The sequence below is a fragment of the Camellia sinensis genome, chromosome 8 (genome assembly GCF_055761805.1).
Source record: "Camellia sinensis isolate YWXY chromosome 8, ASM5576180v1, whole genome shotgun sequence".
Classification (NCBI taxonomy): domain Eukaryota; kingdom Viridiplantae; phylum Streptophyta; class Magnoliopsida; order Ericales; family Theaceae; genus Camellia; species Camellia sinensis.
The window spans coordinates 115077658-115093985 of NC_138968.1; the positions used below are offsets into that span (position 1 = coordinate 115077658).

The 16328-nt window shown below is 31.8% G+C and overlaps 1 long non-coding RNA gene across 1 annotated transcript; it reads right to left on the reverse strand.

The window, feature by feature from the left end:
• Positions 1 to 1570: 1570 nt before the first annotated feature.
• LOC114309873 (uncharacterized) lies at positions 1571 to 14563 on the reverse strand. The gene is made up of 4 exons (XR_014338025.1): positions 14409 to 14563; positions 14269 to 14316; positions 13265 to 13400; positions 1571 to 4434 (listed from the first exon to the last, which is right to left on the reverse strand). It is a non-coding gene; the product is annotated as an uncharacterized LOC114309873 (long non-coding RNA).
• Positions 14564 to 16328: the final 1765 nt, after the last annotated feature.

The window sequence follows — 16328 nt, forward strand, 5'->3', positions numbered from 1 at the left end:
ATTTAACAATCCCATCATTAACCATCTCTCACACTATTATCAAAACACACTTTTACTTAATTCTCTCATTAACAACCCCCACATTAATAATCTTTTCACCAACCATTCCCTCACTAACAATCCCCTCCAACCTAATCTGCCAAACAAATGTGGCCTAATAGTCCCTGATCTATCACAACGGGCGACATTTGAAACTACGTAAAATGAAGTCTTCTGTTTGTTTTGACGTAAAATACTTTACTTATTTTTCATTATTTGGTTGAACAAAAGTCAAGAAACATTTTTTTAAGGAAATATTTTTTGTAATATTTTTTAAAAATAACTTACTTTTAAAAATTCTGCAAGTTAGTTATTACAAAGTTAACTCACTATATTTTCAACACATCTAACATTTTGAAATAAATATCTTATTTCACTAAAACATCATTAATGAGCTAATTTAGTTTTATTTTTTAGCTTTTTGACTAATTTAATCTGACTAAATTAGCTCTATTTGAGAAGAACTTTTAACTTTTTTGATTTGGATGTGATGATTGTGAGAAAAAAATAAAATAATTATAATTTATATATGACATTTTGTTGTATTGATTAAATTAATTTATTTAATCTTTTAGTGCTAATTTAACCACTTTATCTCTTCCCAAACAAGACCTTAGTATTTTTTATGTCTACACGTCATTAATTTTGTGGATTTACCTAAAGGGTAAAAACATGAAGGAAAATGTCTCGATGTGCATTATGTAACCCTATCATAAAATTATATAAGTTTTTACAAATTTAAATAAATGACATTATAAGAAATTAAGGTTTTAGAGATAAAAATTTAAGAACAAAATTATTTTTTAGAAACAAAATAATTTTGTCACCAAAAGTGTTATTATTTTATTTTTAGTGATAAAATTGGATATTTAGTGATGAATTATTAACATTTTGGGACCAAAAATTTAGTCTCAAAAAATAAGCTTTTTTGGGATCAAGTTATTTTGTCCCTAAAAGTATATTTATTAGCTACATTTTTAAAATCTTGCCACTAAAAATTCAATTTTTGGCTTTTCGAAACGACTTTTTAACGACTGTTCTCATGACAACTGAATTAATTCCTAAATTTTTTACAACAAAATTTATACTTTTAGAGACAAAAAGCTTGGTCTCTAAAATTATTATATGTTATAGTGTGATCTTACAAAAATATGTAATTGAATACAAATTCGCATAATTATTATAAAATTACATAAATTTTGATGAACTTAGGTCAGTTATACACAAATTTATAAAATTTTATGATAAAATTATATACGATATACATTACATACTAGAGCATTTCCCAAACATGAAAGCCCGCTTGTTCTGAGAATCGTGTTGGGGAGATAGTGTTAGTCCAGTTCTTCCATAAAGGAGCACTTGCAGATCTCCTATTTTGTGCGGTCAGTATAGGCCTCTCGTATCTGACTTTCAGCAAGTAGGAACTCTTTTGATTATACCAGAAAGAATTATTACAGTTGATTGCTCTCCCCTACTCTTTTTCAATAACTAAAAAAAAATAAATAATGAAATAAATTGAATAGTGTGACTAAAATCTATTTTAAAACATGATGCATGTTATATAGATATTATTATTGTTTATAACATCTATTGTTTATATTAGTCTGTCATAAAGAGACGATAGTTAGAAAAATAGACAAGAGGTCTATATATCTATTTGTCTATTTTTCTAAGAAAAAAACTCATAAAATTACTTAAATTTTATGGGGATACTAATAAATCCCATCTCACAAACAAGCATTCCAATTAGTTCCAAGTTTTTTCTATTGATCTGTTAAGCCCTATTAGTGAAGAGTTTCTTTCCATGTATTCCTATTTTTTATTTTGGTAGTGTTTTGGTAGACAGTTATACCCTTTTATTAATGTGACAAGTATGATGTGATATCCAATGTGACAGGTATTAATATTACACTCTAACAATGTGATACTCTAAAAAAAATTAAAAACTCCTTAGTGTACTTTTTATAAATGTGACAACATAACAGATAGATGTGACACTCCAAAACTTTTACACAAAAAAAATACCTTAGTGTACTTTTTTTAAACGTGACAACATAGAAGATATGATGTAACACTTCAAAAAAAATAAAAACTTCTTAGTGAACTTTTCTCAAACGTGACAAAATGGCAGGTATGATGTGACACTTTAAAAAAAATTAATAACTCCTTAGTGTATTTTTTTTAAACGTGACAACGTGATAGAGATGATGTGACACTCTAAAAAAAATTAAAAATTTCTTAGTGTACTTTTTCCAAACGTGACATGTGACACTCCAACGTGGTGAGTATGATGTAACACTCTAAAAAAATTAAAAACTCTTTAATATATTTTTCTTAAATGTGACACTCTAATATGGTAAATATGATGTGACATTAAAATTTTTTAGTATACTTTTTCTAAATGTGACACTCCAATGTGGTGAATAAATGAGTCACTATATACATTTAAAAGGATTCAATGGATCACAAATATATCTATATATATATATATATGGAACTATATGGATTACAAGTCCAAAATAGGAGACTTATTGATCAATCTCCCAATTTTTTAATCAATGATCAAGATTTATTTATGGTATAACCCCATAACAAGAAAAGTTTATATATATATATATATATAAATGGTGCAAAGTCAAGGTATAGCAAGTTAATAAATTTTCGTGGAGTGTATGGCACGGTTGGGAATATACCATCCTTGGCATGTTAACAAGAAAAGTCTGTCAACTCATAATTATTTCTTTCATTCTATTAAAATTACCTTCCTTATATTATACAAGGATATACAATAATATTTCCAAAATAAAATTATTTCTTTCATTCTATTAAAACTACCTTCCTTATATTATATAAGGATATACAATAATATATTCAAAATAAAAATACATTCCTTTCTTGTTGACTCATCTTCATTGCCTATATATACATACATATTGCAATAGCTAATCCGTACAAGCAACCACTTTCTCATACAAAAAAAAGAGAGACAAAACAATAGCGAAAGGATTCAAGGTTTTGATCTCCCAAATCGTCTCATCCTTCCAATTCTGCCGCTCCAAAAACCCTTCCAACTTCCCAGAAAATCCTCTCCCTTCATTCCTCCAACTCTACCCAAACCCCGTCTTCATTCACTGTCCGCCAGCAACCCCGCCCCCTTTCAAACCCCACCACTCCTCCTTCAAGCACCACGTGTCCTCCATCTTCTCATCTGTCGACTGTGGGTTCGGCACATAGTACACCTCTGAAGACGACCTCACCGAATCACCAGAATTCAAGTGGGACAAGACGCCGCGTCACGAAAGCTACAAGAGGATAATACGTTGTGGTGGAGCTGTGGATGATGATATGGCAAACATTATACACTACTAAAAATATGACTTTTTGCATCTATTTTTTTTGCGATTGATTGTTTGGCCGTAGCAAAATATCACTTTTTACATCAAGATCTCATTTTAGTTGGAGATGGAGGAGTTGTAGATTTCGTGACGCGGCGTCTCGTCCCATTTGAATTCCGATGATCCGGTGAGGTCATTTTTAGAGGTGTACTGTTTGCTGAACCCACAGCAAACAGATGAGAAGATAGAGGACACATGGCACTTGAAGGAGGAGTGGTGGGGTTTGAAAGGGGGCGAGGTTACCAGCAGGCAGTCAATGAAGACAGGGTTTGGGAAGAGTTAGAGGAATGAAGGGACAGGATTTTCTGGGAAGTTGGAAGGATTTTTGGAGCGGCAGACTTGGAAGGATGAGATGATTTGGGAGATCAAAATCTTGAATCCTTTTGCCATTGTTTTGTCTTTCTTTTTTGTATGAGAAAGTGGTTGTGCAATATGTATATATAGGTAATGAAGATGAGTCAACAAGAAAGAAAAATATCATATTAAATATTTAATATTATTGTATATTTTTATTTTGGAAATATTATTGTATTTCCTTATACAATATAAGGAAGGTAGTTTTAATAGAATGAATGAAATTATTATGAGTTGGCAGACCTTTCTTGTTAGCATGCCAAGGATGGAATATTCCCAACCATCCCATACACTCCACGAAAATTTATTGACTTGCCATACCTTGACTTTGCACCATTTATATATATATATATATATATAATTGTAGAAATTTACTCAAAATTTTAAATCTAAAGTGTATATTTAAATTTCTTATTTTGGGATTATACCATAAATAAATCTTGATCATTGATTAAAATGTGAAAGATGCTAGAACAACTCTCCTCAAGTTGGTTCGTTTGCTAAGCACCCCATGCTTTGTAGCCACTGTTATAATGTCGTTGCACGCACCTTAGGTGGTTTTGAAGGATTATCAATAGGGTCTTGGATGGTAGAAGGGGGAATAGCAATAGCATCCTGGGCACTAGGTTGATTGATCCATTATCTATTAGAAATAAAAAATAAATAAATAAAAAAAGAACCTCGTGAAAGATTGTATGAACAATTTAAAAGTAATGATACAAAAACACGACAAAGTTAAACAAAAATCATAACAACATTTAAAAAATAATACACATTTTGATTTTTTTTTCTTATTTTTAAAACCAATTCCTGAAAACTGAAAAACCAAAAAACAAAAAACTCAAAGACTTTAAAAAACTCATAACCCAACAAATAAATATATTTGATTTGTCTAAACCAATTACAAAAAATAAATGAAGTTCAATGTAATCATAAGTTGCAGCTCAATTTTATCAGAACTTGAACAGATGAGCAAAGATTCTACTTTCAATACCTTTAATTTGAATAAAGAACATATTAAACAGAACAATCAATATAAACTGAGACATTTTAAACCTTTAATATCTAACCATCTAAAAAAATACCAGTCAACTTAAGTAATTAAATCTGTCTATTTGCTGGTCTAGTGCGTAGATCGAAAATACAAAAAACGAAAAATTAGCCTTTTACATCCAAAACAAGTTTTCTTCCCAAGTGAGTGATCAGATTAAGGGATTAGTAGATTCAACTTCCAATGTGGCAACAACCAATACTTACAAACCAAAGACAAATAAATTGTTATTGGAAACTACAAAATTTAGCACCATCATATTCAGTTCTCATGAAACAATAATCAAATGCATATATGATATGATATCATATTTTGGCATTGAGGGGTTGCTGTTGTGTTAATGACATAACAACAATTGTTGTGTCTTAATTTGAGGCTTATTGGCTTCGTTTGGGTTGGAAGGGTTGGGTATGGGGTTATTTTAGACACAAAAAGACAAAATATGATTTTTAACCCAATAAGACAAAACATCACATCCAACCCATAATCAGTACATTCTTTTTCTCACAAAAAGTCAAAAAAATAAAAAAGTCCTTCCCAAACAAGGCTTCAAACAGTCGAAAAATCAACCCACTTCCCAAACAAATCCAATTATTTATATGATTCAAACCGATATTTTGTAGGGTTCGTCAAGTACTTTAAGCATGTCAAAAATTATTTTAATCAAATATCGATAACCATACAATCGAATTATATTTATCATAAAAAAAAAATAAACAAAGTTTTTCTTTTGAGAAATATTATAAAAAATATGCAATCCGATCACGTAACTATCAATATCCGATCAACATAATTTTTGATATGCATGAAGTACTCAATGAACCTTACAAAATGAACAATTCAGATTATAAAAATAAGCCCATAATAAACCTTAAATTGAGGCGCATCAACAACCCCATACCTGTAAATTTGTATTAAATTTGTTTTGTTTGTGGTCCAAATTTGTAATGCATTTGAATTATAAACGGCTTCACATGAGCGGATTGATCGTTTGGGTGAGGAGATGATATTAAAAAATAATCCGTTCGGCTTAGGGTGTTATCAGACGATCGGCTAATCGTTCGGCCAAGTGCAATTTTTTTATTTTTTTACTACATTTTGGGTAGTACATTTTGAACATTAATATTTAATTTTTTGTTAAGTAAAAATCATGATTTTTATTTATTTTATTATTTTATATAAAAATAATTTAATAATCTCCGCACTAACAACTATTATCAAAACAAATGTAATTTTATTTAATCTCCTCACTATCAATTCTTTTCATTCTTTCTGAAAACAAACGGACCTTATAAGTTTAGAATTGATTATTAAATAATAATTTATAAGGGCACAAATTTAAAAAGTGTAAGATCACAATAAAATAAAATAAAATAAAATTTTAAATATTAGTATTTTAATATTTAAAAAAAGGATAAATTACAAATACACTCTCTGAGTTTTGCTTAAAATACGAATTCCTCCTGTAGTTTGGAAAATTACAAATACGTCCCTGTCAAAATTTTTTATTTAACAGAATTAATTGAAAAAGTAAAATTTCTAATTGTTCACCTATATAATAACAAAATTATTTGAATTATTAATTGAAATAAAATTTTAACAATATTAAAAACTGTTAATTAACTTGATGATTTATTAATAAAATGACATATTTGCTATGAAATTAAAAAATCTTAAAGGCCATAATATAATTTCTAAAATTACATAAAATAATTTGTAATTTAAATAAAACTCAAGAATGTGTTTGTAATTTACCCTAAAAAAAATTAAACTACGACCTGTCCACTTTCACTTTTTTTAATCCTTTTTCTTTTTTTTTAATTCGAATTAAAAAATTAAAACCTCCCGTATTAGGCACTTTAACATATAATCCACCGAAGTGTCCTTTAATTTCTCTCTCTCTCTCTCTCTCTCTCTCTCTCTCTCTGTTTTCACTATAAAACACTTATGCAATCACTCATCAAAAATAGTTTTCCCCATCGCTGTTTTCACTATAAAACACTTCTGAAATCACTTAGCAAAAACAATTTTCCCCTTTGACAAAAACCTACAATGGGTGTTTTAGGGAAATGGCTGAAATCACTGATTGGTCTCAAGAAGACCCAATCAAGCCACCAAGTAATCCCATACTCTCAACCATCACTGACCCATTTGCTTGATTTTCTTGTTTTCATTTTTTTTTTTTTTTTGGTAGGAAAATGTGGGCAGTAGTGGTAAGGGTTGAAAGTGAAGGCTATGGAGGAGCGACAAAGCAGGTCACGTGGCTGCGTTTGATTTGTCTTTGTTTGGGGTTGATGACGTGTTCAGTGCTGCTGTGGCGACTGTGGTTATAGCTACGACCAAAGAGTTCATGGTGGTCAGGCAAGAGTGGGTTGCGATCAGAATCCAAACCATGTTTTGAGCTTTTCTAGTAACTCTTTTTTTTTAAAAAAAAATTCTCTTTATCACTCTGTTTACTCAATTTTTTCATAGCTATACATGTCTTGGCTATATGTATTTGATGGCTTTGTTTGGGATTGAGTTTTCAATTGCTGATGAATGAAATCAAATTCAATCATTTGACAAAACCCCCTTTTGTTCCCCCCCCTAAATGTGCTGTTTGTTTCGGTCGGAAACATTTTCCTAGAGAAAATTTAGATGGCGGTGGTGATGGTGATAGTAGTGGTTACGGTTAGGAATGACAATGGGGCGGGGCGGGGCCGAGGATCACACTCCCCGTCCCCAACCCCGATCCCCGACGGGGAATCTATTACAGTCCCCATTCCCGTCCCCTAACGGGGATCGGGTTTCCCCGACCCCGATAATTCCCCGACCAAAACCAAAAAAAAAAAAAAGAAACAACATCAACATAGCATCATCAACAAAATCATCAAACATCAACAGATCTCAGATCTGTATATATGGGTGTGACACTGTCACAGAGAGAGAGAGAGAGCGGACGACAGAGATGATGGTTAGGTGACTCTGACGAACGACGAAGGAGATGGACGTGGATCAGCGATGGACGATGGAGGAGGTGGACAGAGGTGTCGGCGATGGACGACGGACGATGGACGATGGAGGAGGTGGACGTGGATCGGCGGTGCAACGTGGACAGAGGTGGAAGAGAGGCGCGAGAGTGAAGCGTCGATGCGAGCTATACGGCGACTTCGACGTCATGGACAGTGGCAGTGGCGCCGCTAAGGAGGAGGAGATGTGCCATCTGAATATACATGAGGATCTATGTAAGGAGGAGTCCGGCGTCTTGGACAGTGGCGGTGGCGCCGCTAAGGAGGAAGAGATGTGCGAGAGTGTTAGAGTGGAGGGGAGAGAAAGAGAGAGAGAGACGGAGGAGGGGTCATTATTCTGAGAGAGACATATGAGGGTATATATGTGAATGAAGGATAGAGGGGGTAAAGTAGTAATTTTACTTCGGGGGGGAAACGAGGCCGGGGCTGAAAAACGTATCCTTGTCCCCGACCCGAAAATCACGGGGGATTTATTTTTGAATACCATCCCCAGCCCGTCGGTGGTGTTTTTCGGGGAAAAACCGCTCTAATCGGGGTCGGGGAAGCGGGTCCCCGTCGGGCCGGTTTCAAATTGCCATCCCTAGTTACGGTGGTAATGGGTAGTGGTGGTGATGGTGTTGTGATTGCATTAGTAAGATCTTAATCTTCTTTTTCCTAGATTTGGTTTTCCATCCAACCAAACACTAGAAGATTCCAATTTTTTGGGAGGGAAAATTGTGAACCAGTAATGTTTTTGATTTTTTTTTTTTACATATTTATGAAAAAATTTATAACTTTAATTATTAAAGTTGGTATGATTTACCACTGATTTGATTTTTTTTTTTTTTTTTTTGGAAACCTGACTTGAAAAAAAAAAAAAAAAAAGGAAAGAAAGAAAAGAAATGCAACTTGTATTATGCATCTTTCCATTTTACTTTGTTTTCAAAAAATGGAAAAAATGGTTTTGAAATCATAACCAAATATGCTAGAGTATTTACAAACAAGAAAGGGTAGTGGGATTTGCAATGCAAAGATTAATTATTCACTGTTGGTTTGTTAATACATATCATTTAATAATCACCACAAAACAACCAGTATTAACTTGCATATTTTATCTGTGTTTGTTCAATTTTGATATTTTATGAATCATGATTATGTTCCGTTTTTTGAGTTTTTCTTTTCTTTGTGAAATCTAATTTTTGCTGATACATGTTTATGCAATGAATTGATGATTGAAGGCAAGACAAGCTTTAAGGGCATTGAAAGCAGTAGTGAGGCTACAAGCGATTTTCCGAGACAGGTAGGTCAGGAAGCAAGTTGCTATAACACTAAGGCGTATGCAAGCTCTTGTTCGAGCTTAGGCTCGTGTTAGGGCCTCTTGTGTATCTGCACAAAGTCCAACTAAATTTCTTGACAAACATCACAACGAAGCTTATCCAATTAAGCATGCCGAGGTATATTGATAAGTTGTTCAACCAATTCATATAACATGATTGTCATTACATAACATCTATTGACACAGTTCAAGTACTAAATAATGAACATCCTTCGTCAGGGTGGGTGGTGTGATAGCCCGAGAATAGCAAAGGAATTGAAGGCAAAGCTTCAAATGAGGCAAGAAGGTGCCATCAAGAGGGAGAGAACAATTGCACACTCCCTATCTCAACAGGTAATGAATTTGAAACACCATTTTGATGTTGTTCCGATTTTCTCTGTTTTTTTCAGTAAGAAAATTGAAATGAATTGTATCATATTTGTTTTGTTTATGGTGGTCCAAATTTGTAATCATTTCGGATTGTAAAAGGCTTCACATAAGTGGATTGATAGTTTGGGTTAGGAGATGATATTAGAAAATAATCTGTTTGGTTTAGGGTGTTACTGGACGACTAGCTAATCATTCGGCCAAGTGCAACTTTTTATTTTTTTTACAACATTTTGGGCAATACATTTGAACATTAATATTTAATTTTGTGTTAAGTAAAAACCATGATTTTTATTTATTTTATTATTTTATATAAAAATAATTTAATAATCTCCGTACTAACAACTATTATCAAAACAAATATTATTTTACTTAATCTCCTTACTATCAATTATTTTCATTCTTTCTAAAAACAAACAGACCTTATAACTTTAGAATTGATTATTAAATAATAATTTATAAGGGCACAAATTTAAAAAGTGTAAGATCATAATAAAATAAAATAAAATAAAAATTTAAATATAAGTAATATTTTAATATTTAGAAAAAGGATAAATTACAAATACACTCTCTAAACTTTGCTTAAAATACAAATTGCCCCCTATAGTTTGGAAAATTACACATACCTCCCTGTCAGAATTTTTTATTTAACAGAATTAATTAAAAAACTAAAATTTCTAACTGTTCAACTATACAATAATAAAATTATCTGAATTATTAATTGAAATAAAATTTTAACATTAATAAAAATTGTTAATTAACTTGATAATTTATTAATAAAAAACCTTATTTGTTATGAATTTAAAAACCTTAAGGGGCATAATATAATTTCTAAAATCACATAAAGTAACTTGTAATTTACCCTTAAAAAATTAAACTATGACTTGTCCACTTTCACTTTTTTTAAACCTCTTCTTTTTTTCTTTTTTTTGAACTACCATTTTTTTAATTCGAATTCAAAAATTCAAACCTCTCCGTATTACACACTTAACATATAATTCAACATAGATTCCGAAGTGTCCTCCATTAATTACTCTCTCTCTCTCTCTCTCTCACGTCGCTGTTTTCAAGAAAAAAAAACACTTTTGTAATCACTCAAAGCAAAAACAATTCAAAAATGCTAGAGGTCCCAAAAATTCTACCAAAAGTTTTACCAAATGTCTCACATGGGTGTGGGACCCACATGGGACCCACATTGTGTGGGTCCCACACCCATGTGAGACATTTGGTAAAACTTTTGGTAGAATATTTGGAGTCTCTAGCATTACTCAAAACAATTTTCCCCTTTGACAAAATCTACAATGGGTGCTTTAGGGAAATGGCTGAAATCACTGATTGGTCTCAAGAAGACCCAATCAAGTCACCAAGTAATCCCATACTATCAACCATCACTGACCCATTTGTTTGATTTTCTTGTTTTCTTTGTTTTTAGAAAGTGTTTTCAATTTTTTATTTTTATTTTTTTTTTGTAGGAAAATGTGGGCAATACTGGTAAGGGTCGAAAGTGAAGGCTATGGAGGAGTGACAAAGGAGGCCACGTGGCTACGTCTGATTCGTCTTCGTTTGGCGATGACATGTTCAATGCTGCTGTGGCGACTGTGCTTAGAGCTACGACCAAAGATTTTGTGGTGGTCAGTGGGTTGCGATTAGAATCCAGACCATGTTTCGGGCTTTCTTGGTAACTATTTTTTTTTTTTTGGTTCCCCTTTCCGCTCTGTTTACTCAATTTTTTCATAGCTATACATGTCTTAGCTGTATGTATTTGATGGATTTGTTTGGGATTAAGTTTTCAATTGCTGATGAATGAAATCCAATTCAATCATTTGACAAAACCCCCTCTCACTCCCCTCCCCCCATATGCGAGTAAACAAAGTGATAAAGAGAAAAAAAAATTAAAAAAAATAGAGTTACCAGAAAAGCCCGAAACATTGTCTGGATTCTGATCGCAGTCCACTGTTGCCTAACCACCATGAACTCTTTGGTCGTAGCTCTAACCACAGTCGCCACAGCAGCACTGAACACGTCATCAACCCTAAACAAATTGATAGTGAGGTGATTAAGTTAAATTATATTTGTTTTGATAATAGTTATTAGTGCGGAGATTATTAAATTATTTTTAAATAAAATAATAAAATAAATAAAAATAATGGTTTTTACTTAACCAAAAATTAAATATTAATGTTCAAAATGTACTACCCAAAATGTAGTAAAAAAATAAAAAATTACACTTGGCCGAAGGATTAGCCAATCGTCCGATAACACCCTAAGCTGAACAAATTATTTTCTAATATCATCTCCTCGCCCAAACTATCAATCCGCTCATGTGAAGCCTTTTATAATCTGAATGGATTACAAATCTAGACCACAAACAAAACAAATTTGATACAAATGGCAGATTTGAGATTGCGAATTGATTTTTTTCAATCTGCCTAGTTTTGGGCAGATGACAAATTTGAGGTTCATTTGGCCCCAATCGAACCGCCAAACCACGAACAACCTTTGTAATTTGTAAGATTTTGTGTTTTCAATTTGGTTAGATATTCTGTTTGTGTGTTTAATTAAAAAAGAGATTAAATATTTGTTGAATATATTTTGTTAAGAAAGAGTTTTCAATTTGAATATATTTTTTAAATTGAAAAAAATAAATGTATTATTTATCTATATTTTTTTATTTTTAAATCTAACTCTAAAAATAACAAATTAAAAAGATTATATATGATGATTGATTTTTATTTTCAAAAACAGAGATAGATGTAACAATACAGAGGCATACAATCTCTACCACTGCTCTGTTCATGGTTTTGGTGGTTTGAATTGTTTTTATATTTTAAAAATCACATATTGTAATACTTTACATAATATTTTATGTAGATGAAACATATTGTGATCGTAATATGTGGATGAGGCATGTAGTGATTGTAATATTCTAAAGTCTCAAACTTTTTTTCTTTGGAAGAGGCATGCAGTGATTGTAATATTTTTTTAAGTTATTGACTGTAATCCTTTTTTTTTTCTTTTTTTTTTTTTTTGAGAAAGTGCACAAGTTGAATTATGTTAAAAATTTATAAAATTTTAAACTGCCAAACCGATTCGCATCCATCCGTTAATCTACCAATTCGCTCAATCCACATCCGTCGGATTGGCGGACGGATGCAGATTGATTTTTTCCAATCTGCCAATTTGGCGGACTGGAGGTTCTGTGGCCGCAATCGACCCACGCCCACCCCTAGTACAAACTCTTAACATTCTGCAAGGAGAAAAAAAATCAACCAACCACAATCATAAAAGTAAAGAAAATTATATAATTTTTCTGGAGGCCTCCTTACATTTAAAGAGAAAATATGTTATGAAGAAGTGTTATTTTATTTTTAGGTAATTCTACTGTTAGTGATTTTCTATTTTCTCATACACTATCTTGACTGAAGCATGTGGCTTTACAATTTGATGATTTGAATTGTTATTTGATGGATTCTTTTTCTATCAATAATGGATTTACTATATACGCATGAGTTTTTACACAGAAGATTTTGCAAAGGAATGGGTTTCCACTTTTGATTGCTACCAACGGATGGTAATCTAGTATCCCAATCAAAGCAACAGTTCTCAAGACTAAGAAAAAAACTAATAACATTCAAAAAATAAATAAATAAATCAACCAAAGTGAGAAAAATTATATATTTTTTCTTGAAACCTCCTAACATTTAAAGAGAAAATATGTTGTATTCATGCAAACCTGGATAGTATGGTGAAGGCGATGGAGAGTCTCTGACGAACGTAATGAAAAGTCTTCGGCGAAAGTAAGCTTCTAGGGTTTTTGAGACACGGATGGTCGAGAGTTTGATTGTAAAAACAAATCAAAGTAAAAAAAACTGCAAGATCATAAACGATGTAGTTTTGAATTTAGGTTTTCTTATATTCTATATTATTATATTAAGTGAGCCACTACAAAAAAAGTTGGAAGATAGTATCAACTATAGCACGAGGGAAATAGTCAGAGCCCATTAATCTCCTTTTATTTTATTTTTGGTAATTATAGCCCTATACCTTGATGAGATAACTAAATCATGCCATGAAGACTAAATGGTTACATGTTCTCATAAACTTCAAACTATTAATAAACTAACACCATAGGGAAATGTCCTCATAAACATCAAACTATTAATAAACTAACACCATAGGGAAAATTCTTACAGTAAAACAAAACCACATAGCCACAATCAATTCCATCTAAAAGTTTAAGCTCTGCAAAAAATAACAGATCCAGACAAATGCCATTCAGCATTTCAAAATTGATAGGAGGCTTTGATCCTCAACCTCCAACTAAAAATAACACCATTTAACTTTTTGCATCCCATTGCTAGAATGGGCAAGCGTAATATAGCCAAAAAAAATGAACAGGATAACCATTTCTTACAAAAACAGGACCGAAGAGCCACAGAAAAACCTGGCCTCGTTTCATAATAATGTTGAATAGCAGAGAAACAGTAGAGCCAGTGAGGGAAAAAATCTTAGTACGAGAACTTAAAATTATATCATATCATATCCACTTAAAGACAACTACAAACATGAACCAAATCAAAATTTTCATGAAAGCTGAACAAAAATAGAAAAGCAGTAGCTAGTAGGTTGCCTAGAATATATATCAAATAATGAACCGAAAAAATATCAAATAATGATTCTTGAGAAGGGAAGAGAAAAACAGAGCAGAGCAGAGAAGAGACAAGAATAGAACAATACCTTCGATCGCCACTGCCGCCGCTCGCTACCGATCATAAACCCTAATTACTGAAAAAAAAAAGAAAAAAAAAGAACACACTCACATAACAAAGGTTGAGAAGAGAAGATCCATCAAAGAGAAGAGAAGAAGAGAAGAATACCTTCGAATCGATGCTTCGATCGCTGCGCGCCGCCACTGTCGTAGATAGTCGCTCACCACCACAATCGCCGCTCGTCGTTCGCCACCAATGTCGCCAATCGCCGCTCGTCGCTCGCCTCCATTCAAGTGAGAGAGAGAGAGAGAGAGAGAGAGAGAGAGAGGGGCTGTTGTCTAGGGCTACAAACGTGAAATGGAAAAAGGGAGGGGGCAGGACAGAGGGAAAAAGCGCAAAAACATCTCTCGTGTGTGTCCCACAAAGTTTGTTTGAAAATTTAATAATTTATTTAGAATTTTAATCAGTATGTTTGGTTTGAGTTTTCTGTATTAAGTTTTTCAAAAATTGACTTTTTTATTTTCGTGTTTTTTTATTTTTAGTAAATATTTTTTAAATTTTAAACATTTTTTTACTTTTTTAGATGCACTTAGATGTATCTAAAAAGTAAAAAATTTGCGAAAAAATATTTTAAAAAATTAATAAATACATAAAAATAAAAAAAATACACTTAACTCTTGTATTTTTTTTTTTGTATTTTTGGTATTTAGTGAATTTTTAAAAGACTTTTTTTACAATTTTTTTACTTTTTAGGTATATTTATGTTAGGTGTGTCCAAAAAGTAAAACAATTGTTTAAAATATTAAAAAAATTCAGTAAAAACAAAAAAACATGAAAAATAAGAAAGTAAAATTTTCTGAAAAGTGTTTTTTGAAAAGTAGAAACAAAAAATAAACAAAGTTTGTTTGAAAATTTGATAATTTATTTAGAATTTTAATATAACTCAAAAAAATAAATTTGAGAATAATATATACACTTAAAAAAATAAAAGAAGATTTCCCGAATTAAAAAGTAAAAAGATTAGGGAGAGGGAATAATATATAGGGGTTTTTTTTTAAGGCCCATGGTATTAAGATTTTATAACATAAAGGACACTCAATATTTTCATAATGTCTAAGGTCCCTTAACATCGATCCAGAGAAAATTCGGCCCAGAGAAAATCTGATCCAGAGAAATTCTGAAAATTTCTATGGACTTCACACTTCAAAGAAAATCTGAACTTTCTAGAGAAATTTCTAACTTAAGCCTTCATCTTTGTCCAGAGAAATTTTAAAAAGTCCAGAGAAATTTCTAAAACCTTCATCATCTTCTTTGTCTAGAGAAATTCTGAGAAGTCCAGAGAAATTCCTAAAGCCTTCATCATCTTCTTTGTCCAGAGAAATTCTGAGAAGTATAGAGAAATTCTAGACTTCTCAAAGAAATTTCTAAAGTCTTCATCATCTTCTTTGTCCAGTGAAATTCGGAAAAGTATAGAGAAATTCTAGACTTCCCAAAGAAATTTCTAAAGCCTTCATCATCTTCTTTGTCCAGTGAAATTCTAAGAAGTCCAGAGAAATTTCTCTCCAGAAAAATTCCTAGAGCCTTCATCATCTCCTTTGTCCAGAGAAAATTCTGAGAAGTCCAGAAAAATTTCTCTGCAGAGAAATTTTGGACTTCCCAGAGAAATTCCTAAAGCCTTCATCATCATCTTCTTTGTTCATCATCTTCTTCCTCCAAATTCCAGAACAAAATCACTTCCCAAAATATGCCTTGGAATAAACAATTCCCATGTTTAATCATTTAATTTCTTTTCTTTAAAAAAAATATAAATTGATGTTGTTTGCTCTGCCATGGAGATGGTCAGCTTAATACAAAAACAGAAAACTTAGTTGGAAAGGAGAAATAAAAAACGAGAGAATCAATTGCAGATATATATATTTTTGAGCTTCATCTTCCAAGTTATGCAATTCGTAATATAGAAATTCAGCTCAATCAATCAAAATTTATATATTTGTCTCATATAATAGTGTACCGAATTATACATATATACATATATATATATATATATTTGTGTGTATGTATATATATATTAAACAGCCTCAACTAAGA